Source organism: Pteropus vampyrus, unplaced genomic scaffold (genome assembly GCF_000151845.1).
Source record: "Pteropus vampyrus isolate Shadow unplaced genomic scaffold, Pvam_2.0 Scaffold229, whole genome shotgun sequence".
Classification (NCBI taxonomy): Eukaryota; Metazoa; Chordata; class Mammalia; order Chiroptera; family Pteropodidae; genus Pteropus; species Pteropus vampyrus.
Genome location: NW_011889010.1, coordinates 1461285 through 1474816, shown reverse-complemented (window position 1 = coordinate 1474816; position 13532 = coordinate 1461285). Strand labels below are relative to the sequence as shown.

Here is a 13532-nt window from a genome sequence, read left to right as displayed (position 1 = left end):
CAGGATGACAGGGATGTGTCTTATCATACGATGGGCTCTTCTTGAGTTCTAAGTGGACCTCTGGTTAAAGATATTTCCTGGCCTGCACAGGCTGAGGCCCAGGCAGGGAGTGTCAGAGGCCTGGTGACACTATGTACCTATAGTTTTTGTTTAGGTTTTCAAACAGTGCTTTGATATGATATGAAGTGTGGAATTGATTATTATTTTCTATCTATCTCAAAAAGAAACAGAATTGCAAGTCTCTGTTATGTTGATGGTGCAGCCTCAGCAGCTAAGCCATGAAACTTGCTCACTTCACATCAGTGTCCCAAAACTGAAGCCAAGACATTCTGATAAACCGGATATAAGTCACGATTCCAAATTACTCTAAAATCTTTTAAACACCTGAAATGTATAAGATGGAGTGTGAATAGCCAGGCCTTCCAAGGATCAACTGAACACTAATGCCAAGAAAGGTAAAACCAGGAATATAACCCAGATGGGGATTTACCTCTCTGCCTTCTCTGTTCTTTTTCCCTTGTGGGAAAGGTCAGGGTACTCTGAAGCTTACCATCACCATAGGATAATGATAGTCAAAGTTTTTCAACTTGGCCCCTATTTACAGTAACAGGGGTTTATTCTTATTTTATACCAATCGAAAGCAATAACAACAAAAAAAAGTTACAGGAAAAGATCCCTTTTGAGAAAAATTGCATAAATTGGCAAATTTGATATTTTACCTGAAAAAACAATCAGGCATTTTTTTAAGGTCAAGGCCCTCCTGGCTTTTCATGAGCCCCCTGACCAGGCAGAGGGTGACTTTCATCAGAGCGATGGATTAGTGTTCAGGGGCAACATGTCTGCTCGGGAAAACCAATTGTGTCAGAGACAATTGAATTCTCCAGGTCCTCAGTATGGTTTTGCTTCCAATATGAAATTCAATGAAGACCTGCTTTGTCACAGAAGAAAAAAGATAAGAGTTGTCAGGGCTGCCGTATGATCAAGAGTCCAGCAGCTCGGGCTCAGTATTGAACTAGCCAGCAATGTTCTTATCTGTACCCTTAGAAGCAGCACTGACGTGAGACAGAGCTGAAGACCCATGGAGTTAGAAGGACCAACCAGCAAGTCTTTTAAGGCTTTGCCAGTTAAAATGTGGTCCCTGGATGGGCAGTATCTGCATTACCTGGAAGCTTGTTAGAAATGCAGACCCTTGAAGAGCCAGGGTCAGATCTAAACTAGAATCTGCATTGTAGCATAGGTTATTCCTATGCATATTAAAGCTTGAGAAGCACCACTTTAAAGCATAGAAGACCACCTAGATTCCAGGCTCATAAATTGGGAGAGGTGAATAGGGAGTTCCAACAGATAAAAAGTCAATATGGGCTAAAGGCCCATGTCATTCCAGGAGCTGGCAGATCTTGGCCCAGACTTTGGTCTGTCCAGCTACCAGCTCTTGTCCTATCTCCAGTGCTTCCTTTCTTCCCAGGATCTCCTAATCTTGGTCATCTGCCTAAGGCCATTGACACCTGCCTATCTTCCTACCTACCTATTACTTAGACTCTTCGTGATAGACTCTTGCCAGTGGCCAGTCTTAACCTAGCCTAGATTCTGTCTTGGGTCTTATTTTCTTTTATCTTTGCTCTCTCTAGCCTCAGCTCTGCTGCCCAACTCTTGGCAGGGTCAGAACAAGGTACCCCTGGGCCCAAAGAGAGCCAGGTCATGATATGCCATACTTTTAAAAGTGTTGGAGGTTGGCGAGGACACTTATATGACAACTCACAAAGAGAATTAGTGTCTCAATGTCATTGATGTAGGACCATCTAGAGTCTAGCAATGCACCAAAAACGTCTGGACTGTGGGTTTTAGGGCACATAGTGGTTCAAACTATTGTGAACACCCTGAAACAGGGAGGAGGAGAGAGAGGGTGGAGACAAGAGAATCGATTCAATAAAATACAATTGACCAGTACGATACACTTCCCTTTCCTCCTTGTAAATACCAAATCAGAGGAGGCTCTACTAATATCTATCCACAGTCTTCATAAAGGGCTGTCTTCACCACTGCTTCTAAAATTCATCTTAGCCAAATTTTCTAAGTATTTATAGGCCTTTTCTGAGTACATACTAAGCTCCGCGCTCTGTGCTATCACCTTATAAACATTAAATTAGTCTTCATAATAAACTACAGCTTTACAGGTGGAGAACTGAAGGTTAAAAAGTAATTTGTTCCAGGAACCACTTAATAATTAGAGAAACAAAGATGTGAACTTGAGTGCCTGATTTCAGAGCCTTGTCTCTATTAGACCTACTACGTCTTTTAATTTCACCATATAAAAATTTATAAACTTTTATTATCCCTTAAGAAAGAAATTAGGGCAATGTGTATAAATAAAGAAAGGAGATCTAGGAGACACTTATTTATGCTTTTGTTTACATTATTCTCTTCCTTAAAATTAAAAACCTCTGGAAAACCTATCACCTATCAATATAGCATTTAATGCTTAAGTACCAGAACCTCCGGGAAAGAAAATCAGGTCATGATAGATATTTTTATAATTCTATTTATAATATCCTGTCTATTGAGATGTACTCATCTCTGGTTCTTTAACTTGGTACCGGTGTGACTATATTTTCAGTGGACAAACCACAAAAAAAAATCAGAAGAAAAATTCTAAATAATTGAAGTTCGAAAATAGGACCTAACGATCGGACACATCCAGTTCTCCAGTTACTGCGTTCTGGTTACTTAACAAAGGAGTGACATTTCTTCCTTTGCTTCTTTGAATCATAGGGCTCCCTTTTGGAAATCATGATCCAGTAAAAAATCATCTGAAATCACAAAAAGTATTAAATGATCGCTGAAACTGGCACAATCTTGATGTTTAAAAGGACAGAACACAAAGCAGCAATGCAGAGAACTGCGTTCAGCAAGTAGAGGGACTGTGACTCTTTGATTCCTTATAAATCAGAGGTCAGTCAACCGTTTCAAATTAGGACAAGAACAATGTTGGTCTCCACCGCATACCAGGAGAAAGGGAAAGGCTCTGTTGCTCCCTGTGACAACGTGCCCTTGAACCTGAGCGCTCAGAGGGCTTGGTCTTAGCGCTGCATCAGGTCCCAATCAGAATTGAAACTGTTTCCAACAGCGACCCCCTGCCCTGAGGGCAAACACCTGGACCAGCTTTGGGACTATAGCTGGCCGGCCATCCGATGTGTTAGAAAGCATTCTGTCAGTCACAAAGATGAAAGCACCCTGAAGAATTACAGAGTGAGGATGTGAAACATGCTTCATCACTCTTTAAAATACCAAGATAAAATATTTTAACAGATATAGAACTAAAAGAGACCTAAAGGAACTAGGGGGTGATCCCATTTAAGAGATGAGAACACTGAGGCCCAGAAATGGGACAGAAGAGCTCCCTGTACCCAGTTGGCTAATGGCCACACTGGGATGAGGAAGAAGGACCTGTGCTCTGAGGTGAGCTTTTTCCCCTTCTCTCCAGAGTGTGACACTCTTGGTTGCTTCTCACATGTCACCCAAAGGATAATGAAAATTGAGTGTTCCAGAAAAGACGAATCTCAGGGAAACTTTTTCTTCTATAAATACTTCATGTGATACATGGGGTTTTGCTTATTTAACAAAAACTTGTAAAACCTGGTCTCGAGTCCCGAATCTACTTTAAAAAAGAAAAATTGCTATCATACAGCAAAGGTTTTAAAAAATAGTACGAAAGGGCTATATAGCACCTTGCTAGATGCTTGCGTATTTTTTAATGGCCTTTTCTGTCATGAAAAATGAGATAAAGGACAGTTTATTGTCCATACTTAAGATAGCAAGTTTTTTTTTCTAATATTTCTATCCAACAACTGTATATTCCATGTATAATGACCTCTGGCAGTGTCTCTCAAGCCTATCTCAAGAAGCAGAGATGTATAGAGAGAATTTTAATTCGGCTGGAGGCTGATTTTTTTTTTCACATGAACTAAAGAAGAGGACTTTGAGGAAGTGCTGCCTCAGCAACATCAAGTGTCTCAAAATTCTTGTGAACATTGTCACACACATACATCCAAGTCCTGTTAAGTACCACGTGCTAGAGCAAAGCTAAAACTGAAGCTTTGATTATATCCTCAGGGCATTTCTAATACAGACATCAGAAGTTATTAATTCACAGAACTGATTGAATTCCTTATGATAATACATTTCAGGTTCAAATTAGTTTAACTAAATTATCTATAGTTTCTGATGATTAATTGCTCATTTTCTTTTGAAATTCGAAATTTCAAAGTAAGACAGATAATGAATTTAATTAAAATTTTATCTCCTGCCTTTTATTATGACAGGCAAGAATAAATGTATATATGTGATTATTATAATTTCACTTTAGCTCTCCAGAGTAGTTCACCGAGTGCCTGAGGTTATCTACAAAGAATATAATACGGCATAACTAAGTTTTCTCATTCACACCGCCTATTGCATACAGATGATGAATTTTAATTCTTTCGCTTCAAGCATTTTCCTTACACTCCAGTATGTACATAATCACATATTCTATCTTAAAATATTTACTCAATAAAACTGCAGTACAGTGTAAGTATGAGCAAACAATATGTAATAAAAGAAAAGAAAATTCAGTTGCTAAATTAGAAATGGATAGAGTGTCTACAGAAAGAATGAGACTGAGCAGTAAAGTCCCAAGCCATCGTTCCACCTGCAAATGTACCTAGCGTGTGTCTGGTGCCTCTCATGGGAGTAAAGAAAATCATGGATTGATTTAACGAATCTCCTCTATATCGTGGGCTGATCTTCTGGGGTCATCTGGAGTATATGAAGGATTGCCACTGAGGCAGTATAGTATTCAAGGTCAGGTTGTAACTGAAAAGTACGTCATTAATTTATATCTGAAGACTGAATAAAACATGTGTGATCTTTCTTACTGTTTCATTTTCTCACTCTCAGGCTGAAACTCCCCAACTTTTAGAATTGCTTTGGTCTCACGTGTAAGGAGAAATAAGAAAAGGAAGTCACATAATCTTTCATTCATGTGACATGTAACTGAGCAGGTACTATATAGAATGTACTACTGTAAATGAAAAAATTTCCTTTTATATCCTGTCATTGCCAAAATACTAGTTTTCAATCCTTAAATAGCACAACCCACCTCGGCACCTTCTCTCCCTCCTGCCTCCACCCCACCGACCCCTCCCCCACCATATTTTCCCACTTAACGCTCCTTGGTTCTTTTCCCTTTAGGGAACTACTCTGAGAGTTCCTTCACCAGGTTTTATTTCCTTGTCTTGCAAATTAATAAGTGTGCCTTTGTTTGACATTTCTTCTTTTCATTCTGGGCTCTTCCTTTCATAATTTCACTCGGTGTTAGTCTAGTACATACATCCAAGTTTCTCTCACATGTACTTATTACTGCAATAATTTAGCACGAGAGAGGCTGGTCAAAAGACCTATTATGAATCCAGACTGCCCAGGCTCTACCACCTACTCTGGAACTCTGGACAATTTGCTTAACGATATTATGCTTTAGTTTCCACATCTTAAATAGAGACTATCCTAATTCCTGTCTAATTACTTGTAGAGAGAAATAAATTAATATATGAAAAGTTTTTAGTTGTTCCATTTCTAGCAGAGATGGACCACAGCAACTAAACACTATATCTCCCATTGATTAGAAGAGTAAACACACAAAAAAACAAGCTGAGGATTTTGAAAAACAAAAACAAACGAACAAACAAACAAACAAAAGCAGGAAAATTGGGAGAAGGAACTAAGTCTTGGAGAAATTTTAAATCTCATAAGGGTGAGTTTTTCATTTCCCCTTCTAATTTTCTTGTGAATTTGACCTGCAGGCACTCCTTTTTTTTTTTTTTAATGGGCCATAAAAATGTGACAAATTTAAAAGAATTAAAATCATATAAGTATGCTTTCAGAATATAATGGTGAATCTTAAGCACATTATGGTAAGTGAAAGAAGCCAAACTCAAAGGGCTAAATACTGTATGATTCAATTCTGGAAAAGGCAAATTATAGAAACAGACAACAGACCAGTTGTTTCTCATGGCTGGAGGTAAGCAGGAGAGGTTGATCATAAAGGGGTAGAAGAGGGAAGATTTGGGGATTCTGAATCTTGACTGTGGTAGTGAATGTGTAACTTTTATTTGTTAAAAATTCTGAAATTGTATATCAAAAAGTATGAATTTTACTGTGTGTAGAATTTTAAATAATGACTATAAAACAAAAAAGATATTAGAAGATATAGCAAGTTGTCAATAAATATCACTAGCATTATTAATTTTAATAATATTTACTATCATTAGACATGGCTAGACAAGTGTAATATGGCCTAAGAGATACGATTGCAATGCTTTGATAATAACTATGTGAATTGGGTCAATCAAGAGGAAAGCAGAAACATAAAAGGAAGTAAAAGGAAATCTGTTCCATAAAGGAATAAGAATCAACTGGGGAAAATACATTAATATATTAATAGGAAGAATAATAATTATAGGGGTCAAAAGTCCCAGTTACAAAGATTTAATTGATAAACTCAAGTTTGATCTGAATGAGCATCAATAAATAGGGCTCCTCTGAGTTTGGGGTTGGGGGCAGGGAAGCAGTGGAGTGGACTTCTGTGGAGGAGTAGTATCCAGCATCCCATGTGAATCCATATCATAAATCAGGGACATAAATCAGGGCCCCCGAGGCAGGTGTCCTGGGAATCAGGCTCCTGACTCCAAGGGATACAGCAGCCAAAACTAAGGATACACTCAAAAAGCTGACCTGGCTCAGACAGCTGATGTGACGGCAGCCTGCTGCTCATGGCCTAAATTCATCCCACCAGCAACCCAGACAGCCGTGTTGAAGCAAGCAACAAACCGTCAGATGTTCACTCCCTTGGTGAGATTTTTGGTAAAAGCTAACAGGGTGGAGTACAGGATGGAAAGTGCGAGCCATTAACGTATGTTCCTGGGCTTTCACTGGCCCTGTGTCAGGGTCACTTCCCACAGATGGCGAAGAGGGACAGTATCTAAAAACAACAGCAACAACAAAATCCGAAGGGTTAAGATAATAATCTCAGGAGATACCTGATACAGCTTCATGAAGGAGATGATATTTCATTGGACTTTAAGAGATTTGTACATCAAAATTGTAGGGATAAATAAAAGGAAGGAAGAGTAGGGAAAGAAAGAAGGAAGAATGAAAAGCAACAGGGAAAAAATATCGACAATAGAGGCAATGTAAGCAAAGACAAGAAGCCGCAATGCAGAATAGGCATAAATAACAGGAAATTAACTAATCTGATGGGAGCAGAGTACATGGAGAAGCAGCAGGAAGTGGGTGCACTATCACTGACTGAAATCATTCACAGGAGGCATAACCACTCCTGCTTCGAACTTTAGATAGAATGCTTGTACACCAGGGAATAGAAGAATTTGGGTTATCCAACATCTGGGAGCTACCAGTTCACAGTTTTACTCAATTAAACAAGTATTAATTGAGCAACTATCATGCCTAACCGCATATAAAGTACTGTAATTCAGAAATAATATGCCGCTATGCCTTTAAATGGGATTTACGATCTGGAGTGTAGAATCCAAAATATCTACAAGGAAAAAAAAAAAAAGCTTTAGTAAAAGGATTAATGAATCTGCCTTTCAGTTTTTGGCCTCCAGGGTACAGAATCAATAAGCACTTTCTGAATGTTTACTATTTGTAATATTCTGTGCTAGATATTATGATATATATTCTCAAATTTAATTTTGTTTCCTTGTTACATTCTTCTCTTCTTTCCTTTCTTTCTAGAACTTAATATATCTAGATCTGCTACAACATACCAGTCACTGTATAAATCAAGAGACAAATAAGAAAGAAATCACACTGCAAAATGAGATTTAGAAGTTCCATTTTAGACATGGGGGAACTGAGATTGAGGATAGTTAGAAAAACTTGCCCAGAGTTATACAGGAAACAAGCTAGGGGCTGGGATTTAATTCAGGCCTCAAAACCTTAAAACTATTGTTTTACACTGAGCGAAACATAATCCCTGAAAATTACAATGTATAGAGATGAGAAAACCTCATTTTGTTGAGAAAATTCCTCTTGAAAAAGAAAAATGCAAAGTTCAATTTCATGCCAGATAACATGTTCCCCAGAGGCCAACTCATTTGAAGATAAGTGATTATTCAATCTGGCTATAATATTACCATTTCTATTTTTCTCCCTACTTCTATTTTTCCATGTTGATCTTTCTTCTTTTTTTTCTTTTTTTTTAAGCCATTTTCAATTAAGATTTCTAATTAGATTCCAAATTTGAGACACATTTCTAGTAGAAAGCAAATGGCAAGAGTAATAATTAAGAGACAGCTGTCTCTTGTCTTTCTGGGGATGAAACAAGGCCTTTTGTTTCTAAGTTGTTAAATCCTAGGAAATTTTTCATGATTTATTTTTATTGTTTAATAATAGTTAAGTGAATTGAAAGATATTGAATTGATCTTAAAAAGTCAATGCCCTCTCTAGAGAGATACTGAAAACCTCTCTTCTGAAATAAGGATATTAACTCTCACACTCTGAGTCCTTAAAACTTTTATTACTGCAAATATAAAATCTCCCAATTTTATATAAAATCAAATCATTCTTTAGGTGCAAAAGTAGGCACAGCCCCAAGTCATTTTTCTCACTTTAAATTATGAGCATTTTACAGATTAAGGAAAATAAGCATTTTTAGTGGAAAAGAATGATTCAGAGCAGCTAAGATATAAACAGTATTTTTTTGCGGTTTTCCTTTGTTTGATTTAAGAGAAAAACATTACTAATATCAATATTGAAAATTACTTAGTCAGCTCTTACTCCAGTGCTCCTCATTGGTACTTAAGGCTATATTTTCACATTTAAGTTTAATCAGAATTTGAAGCAATTAACCATATAATTCAGCTCAAGAAAAATCTTCTGCCTAAAAAAGTTAAACCATTGAAACAAACATATTTCTTTCTGGATCGATATGTATTTAAAATCTAGAGATTCTAAAAAATTATCTATTATAATTTCATGTGCAGAGCCATAAGTCAAGTTACTTAAAAACAGGCCAGCCTCTTGAGGACAAGGAACCTGTTAAAGTGCATATTCCCATGAAAGAAACTTTTAAAATATCTCCTAATGTTAACCTGGAAATAGTTGTGAGGAGATATCAAGTTAAATCATGGTTTATATACACATACATACACACATATGTACGCCTACACATATATGGATTTACCACAGAATTCCCCAAACTTACGATATGCTAATGTACATTTAGAGCTCCTGAGAGTGTTACAGTATTCAGAAATTTGCATACTTTCTTGTCTCCGAACCGTGTGATGCAGAAAATACCGTGGAACTGGCATTCACAGGAAGGAACACATTGAGAGCCTCCTTGCATGGTCCTAAGACATTTTCTCTGTACCTTGGCAGGGGATGGAAGAGCGTAGGGTCAACTGATACATTCGAAAGCATGTATATTCAGGGTATCAGAAGAGAAGACCAAGTGACACTGCACAGAAATGCCAAGGGCAAAAAGTGGCCAGGCGAAGCTGTTCTGAAGACACCTCACCAGAGCCAGAAAGGATCTATGGGACTGGGTCAGTTTTCATAACCATTTTCATCTATTTTCAACCCAACTTCGCCTTATGCCTTCCTACCACTGTGACTTTGCTACAGCCACTCTTTCCTTTTATCAATCATTGTCTTCATTCGCTGCCTTTCCATCTGCCCGAGAGTCTTTTCCTCATACTCTTAGTTCAAGTGCCATCGTCCAGAAAATACCCTCTGCTCAGGAGATTCCTCCCTTGTCTCTCACAATCTTCTCCCGCGGAACTCTGCTATTTCTCTTCATAGCCTTTATCACAGGTTTTATTCACATATTGATAGATGCTTATTTACTTCATGTCACCACCACTAGACTATAAGCAGCATGAGAACAGGTACAGACCGTGCCAGTTCTATTCAATTCTGTAAAATCACCACATATCTCATAGGGGAGTGTTTTCCATATAATAGGTCTCTAATGAATATGTATTGATGTAATAATAAAAAATAATAATTACTTAGTTAATTCTTTCACATTTATGTTTAGGCCCGGCCTAACTGAAACCTTCAAAATTAATTTAATGTATACATAGAAATCAATTTCTCTTTAGGCTATGGTCGGCCATCTATAACATGCAGTCACACATATTCTAAGACAGCAAACTGATATTTTTGTGAAATATTTTTTTTTAATGATAAGGGCTATAAATTTGAAGTAATCATCAATCCAGATGAATATTGTGTTAATTACTGAGAACCGCTCTTATACCTGCTTTCCTGTTGTATTCCTCAAACAGCTCTGCTCTTTGATTATTGCTTTGCTGACTTCAGAGCTCTGTAAAGAACAAAAGGACAAAATGTCAGGATTTGGTGTTTCACTGGGAACTTCTTTTACTAAAACAGCCCTGGTTAATATGTTTAATATGCTTATAATGCTTATTGTTCCACACTTGATGACATATATCCCCATCGTAAGATCTGTGGACTATAGCTATTTCTTCTTTGTACTCCAAATTAATCTGCTTCATTCAGCTCACGGAGCTCCACTAGATGACCTCATTTATCTGCTTACATGAGCCAGGCACTATCCTAAGCTACATGGATCAACTCATTTGTTCCTCACAACCACTGGGCAGGCAAGGGTTTGCTCAGGAGGCCTGAGTTAGACAAACCCCGCCCGTTCCAAAAAAAGGTCTGTGTTCAGGACGGGCCTTGGCCAGCTTCTAGAAGGCAACCTCTGGAACAGTCTGCCTGGTAGAGTATCCGCCTGAGGCCGTGGCCTATGCCGTTTCACTTTGACCAGATACGTTTATGGTGAACACCTGCTTTTACTCAGGGAAAAAGGAATCTGAAGTCTGAATAGCTGAGGTCAACCATCTGGTGCTGCATGCTTATGTGACTGACCCCTCCTAAAACTACATGACTGACTGACCCCCCAATAAAATTCTAGAGACCAAAGCTGGGCTGAGCTTCTGTGGCTGACCGCACGTCACACACGTTGTCGGAGATTGTTACTGGAAGAACTAAGCACACCCCGTGTAACTCCCTGGGGAGGAGACACCTGGAAGTTGGACTTGGTTTCATGAGCTATTTCTCTTTGCTGGTTTTAACCTATATCCTTTCACCGTAATAAACCATGACTGTAAGTATAACAGGTTTTCTGAGTCTTGGGAGCCTGAGGGTTCTTGGAGACCCCTAACACAGCCATGCTATGAGGGAAGTACAATTATTATCCACATTTTATAGACAGAGAAATTGGCAAAGGAAGGTGAGGTAGCTCAGTCAGAGTCCCCTGTCTAGTTTCAGAGTCAGTATTTAAATTTGAACCCAATGATCTAGTTCCAGAGTTTGGGCCTTTTACCCCTATGCTATACAGTTTATCAAAATATATTACTATATGTCATTCAGTAAGTATTAAAAAATGCCACCTGGTTCTTTATCCTATTTTATTATCAGGAATAATAATTTTCAAAATGTAGATTTACTATCGATTACCGAGATTTCATTTCACTTGTCAAAAAGAGAGCAGTAACTCTTATTGAGTTAAAGTTGTTCTTTGACCACTTTTGTCCAGTGCACATGTGACATAAGATTTTCTTACACACATTCTGATCTATCTCTCCCTATTCTGTTTAATCTAAGAGGATGAAAACTATGTAGTGTCAGCTTTAAATCACACCAGGTCTTATATAATTTGGGGAAAACAAAACACTGTACTATGATTTTTCTTAAGGTTTTAAATTTTTTGAGTCTGATAGATCGAGTTCCTTTTAAAGTAAGTGTTAGAGACAAGAGTTTCATAATAGAAGAAAGCATAAAACTAATCACTCAGGTGCTACTAAAGAAAATGCAAACCATCTATTGATTTCTAAACACAGAAGAGAAAAATAATATACCCATTACATATAAAAGCCATAAGTTTGTTATAACGAGCTTTTATTCAGGTAGACTTTGCAAAAAATATTTTGATCTAATTAGTCATTGTCATTAGGTGTTTGAGGTAGTAGCTTTATTCTAATACGTGAACAAAACAATAATTCATCCTCTTATCTTTTTTTTTTTTAATACTCCCCAACCTAAGGATTATATAGACAATGGATTACCGTGTCTTGTTCTCATCACCCAGACTGTACATCTCTTTGATATTTTGAAGTGCCATTATATCTGCAAAGGCAATAAAATCTACCTTTCAATGTGGCTGTAGAAGGTCAACGTAGTCTCATATGGTCCATACTGTTCAATCAAGTCCTTGAAATAACTTTCAAAATTACAAGTAAAGCATACAGAGGAAGGGCAACACCTTACACGATGATGATGAAATGCATCAAATGTAAAGTGGATAACTGTGCAAGTCCACGATGACACAGAAGGACCAGCTGTGTTAACGTGAGCCTGAGTCTTTCACACTTGCTTTGTCTCCATTATGACATGATCACTTGTCAGCTCTCAACACATAGCAAGAACCAATACTGACCCAAACTCACCAAAGTGTACGGTCACCTTAAATAAATATTCCACAGAGTTAATGCAAACAAAAAGTCTTATTTAACACTTACCATTACCTTCACGATAAATGAGCAACTGGCATATTTGTCTTAATTAGGACATCAATGTTTTCTTTAAGTAGAAAATACAAAATTCTATTTTAAACCACTTCAGAATATTAAACTTAATCGAACATTATTGATTAGGGTGAAAATATAGAATATTAAAAAAAAATTGGAATACACTCTGCTGGACTCTGTCTTATACTGTAGAGGTTGGTGCCTTCTTCAGTTCCTATATCCATTCCCTTGTGGCCCTGAATGGAACTTTCATCACCCACGTTCTATCTCTCCTTCTATCCCAGAGTCCTGGTCTGATGGGACTATCCCTAAAGTCAAAACTGGCCATTTACCCTTTCTATGTGGCCCATGAAAGAAAGCTGGGCTTGAGATTCCTTATTGTTGGTCCCAGACAGCCTGCGTGATTCTGGGTTAAGACGTCTCATCAGTGAGAGATTTTGGTGTTGTATTATGTCAAAGGCAGGAGCTGTGCTGTGTGGAGATCCTCATGGGTTGTGAAAAATACATGTCCCCTACAAGATTCAGCAGTTAAAGCCTGCTTCACAGATGATATACATATAGTTACTAGAATCTATTATAATTAACTATCTAAAACAAATGTGAAAGTTTTATCCTATCTCCAAAAGCAGCTTGTTAAAATATTGCATTGTTTCCCAATTCCCATCCCTTATTGTAAAGGCAAAGTGGAATTTAGCTGACAGCGAAATTATTCCCAACATGATCTTCATGCCAACAAAAAACTATTAAAATTTGTGAGACTTAATAAAATTTGAGGAAAGTCTCAGGATGCAAGGCAAATTTGTAACAATACTTTTCCCATGTAATAGAAATAAACAGACAGTAAAATTTTCAAGACAAATGAATGTAACTCCCATTAGCATCAATAATAACCGGAATGACTATGGATGTAACAAC

At 37.6% G+C, this 13532-nt stretch overlaps 1 protein-coding gene across 4 annotated transcripts in view; it reads right to left on the bottom strand.

The window, feature by feature from the left end:
- The window catches only part of INPP4B (inositol polyphosphate-4-phosphatase type II B), a 610870-nt gene that overhangs the window by 316098 nt on the left and 281240 nt on the right, over nucleotides 1–13532 (bottom strand). For 3 of the 4 annotated variants that reach the window (XM_023519662.1, XM_011373754.2, XM_023519664.1), the window contains one exon: nucleotides 10322–10387. The exons of the other annotated variant lie outside the window; for it this stretch is intronic. The gene's annotated coding sequence lies outside the window, so the exon portion shown is untranslated. The remainder of the gene's footprint in view (nucleotides 1–10321; nucleotides 10388–13532) is intronic. 4 annotated transcript variants of the gene reach the window in all.